The following is a 2,498-nucleotide window of genomic DNA, read 5'->3' on the forward strand; positions in this document are numbered from 1 at the left end:
AGCCACTTGATGTGTCCCTTTCACATCGATGTTTCTCTCTCTCTCTCTCTCTTCCTCCCACTCTATCTGAACAAAAAGAAAGAAAGAAAGAAAACAGTTTGATGATTCTTCAAAAAGTTAAACTTAGAGTTACCTTATGATCCAGCAATTTCCCTTCTAGGTATATACCCAAGAACTGAAAACAAGCACTCAAACACGACCATATTATTCACAATCGCCAACAGGTGGAAACAACCCAAATGCCCATTATTAGATGAGTGGATAAATGCAATGTTCATTCATACAATGGAATATTATTCAACCATAAAAGGAATAAAGTTATAATACATGTTAAAATGTGGATGAACCTCTAAAACAAGTGAAAGAAGCCAGTCACAAAAAGTTACATATTATATGATTCTATTTATATGAAATATCCAGAATAGGCAAATCTACAGAGACAGAAATTAGCAGTTGCCAGGAGTTAGGGGGAAGAGAGAATGAGAAGTGACTGTTAATGGGTACAAGGTTTCTTTGTGGGGTGATGGAAATGTTCTGGAACTAGATAGATGTGGTGTTTGCACAACATTTTTAATGTACTAAATGCCACTAAATTGTACACTTTAAATGGCTCATTTTATGTTATGTAAATTTTACTTCAATAAAAACAAAATGGCTGGAATTAGAGTGGTTTTCTGGAGAGGAAAGTAAAATCTGTTGTTGTTTTGTTTTGTTTTTTTGGTACATGCTCCTAGTAGGAACCGAACCCGGGACCGTCTGGTCCGCAGGCCAATGCTCCAACCACTGAGCCAAACCAGCCAGGGCAACAAAGTCTGTTTTAAGGAGAGATCTCCTTGGTTTAGGACAGGTGCTAAACAGGCATGCTTGACTCTGAAAGATGAGGCAACAAGGTAAGGGTCCAGAAATAAAGGTATTTGGCCGGGAGATAAGGCCTCTGGGATGATGTGACCAGTACGAATAATAAACTTTGAAGGACAGCAAAGCCTGAACCTTAATTTTGGTTTTCCTCTGGGCATAGAGAATTCCAACACCACAATAGCTCCAGGGAGCTTTGGAAGAAAGGAAGGAGTAGAAAGAGAAAGGTCACTGGCTCCAGGAGGAGGGAAATGTCCAGAATAATAAGAGCTATGTAGAATCTCAGATATTTCAGGGTGGTTATGGACGACCTACTGTGTGAGGAAGAAGACTCAAACCATTTTATTTTGATATTAAGGGCAATACAGGCCCAGAAAGTGGGAGAATCCAGGGACACCCAAATCTCAGGCACTTGGGTACTTGCAGGCTAGTGATCATATTCAGACACAGTCCCACATTTACTCCCATCACACTCAGTCACAGTGTGTGAAGCAGATCATGCTACATACACTCCACTACCCAGAGTATCTATGTGGGAAGAAGTGTTCCAGGGTGAACAAGGGTCTGTCCTGGGAATTGGGAGGCCTCGATCCCAGTCCTGATCCCTGCTCTGCACATGGCCCACTGTGACTTTTAGCAAGTCTATTTTGCTCTCTGGGCCTTAATTTCCCCAAATGGGAATGGGTGGGTCATGGTAGATGTGTCTTTCATATACAGATATAGTCAAGCATGATGCAACTAGACAAATGCAAACTACACAAATGCTCTTAAAAACAACCTGGGTATGTAAATCTACTCATTCAGGCATATGTTACAGTCAGGCACATAATCACCCACAACTGCACATAGACCAAAATACACTGACACATATACACACAACCATGGACATAAGCACAAATAACTAATCATATTATCACAAAGATAACAGATACACCTAGAGAGAAAAACAGTCAGTCATACACAGACACACAATCACACAAATACAAGCTTACAATTACACAGACAAGAAACTACAAAGACATTTAGCTATACTTACAGACACCAGACAGTAACACAACTACCCACCATCAACGGTCCTAAATGTCACAGGCATAGTCAGTCCCACCCACATACAGATACACAGTCACTCAGGTACAGAGACACACAGATGCACAGAACCACATAGCAGAAGGAATCACACCAAGTCACACACAGCCACTTGCGGCTACACGTGTTTCCTAGGACAGACTAGCAGACAGGTTGGGCTGAAATGGCCCACCGGAGCCCACCTCCTCCTTACACACACAGCACCTCATTAGAGGAGACCTCCAGGTCTGAACTTATGTATTTTTCTCTTGTTATCTCGTTTAACTCCAGAATCCCTTCGTACACGCCTCCTGCAACGGACCAACCAAGAGTGAGCCCAGCCCCCTCCTATGGCCAATCAGAGCAGGAATACAGGTGACCAATCGTGTGTGTGTGTGTGTGTGTGTGTGTGTGTGTGTGTGTGTGCCTCCCTCCCCCCCTCCCTCTCCCCCCTCTCTCTCCCTCTCCCCCCTCCCTCCCTCCCCCACCTCCCTCTCCCGCCCTTTCCTGTTTTTAACATTCCTTGGTTTAGGTCTGCCGGCTTCCTCAGGCAAGCCTGCCATTGCCCTTTTAAAATG

This window comes from Molossus molossus, unplaced genomic scaffold (genome assembly GCF_014108415.1).
Source record: "Molossus molossus isolate mMolMol1 unplaced genomic scaffold, mMolMol1.p scaffold_m16_p_4, whole genome shotgun sequence".
Lineage (NCBI taxonomy): Eukaryota > Metazoa > Chordata > Mammalia > Chiroptera > Molossidae > Molossus > Molossus molossus.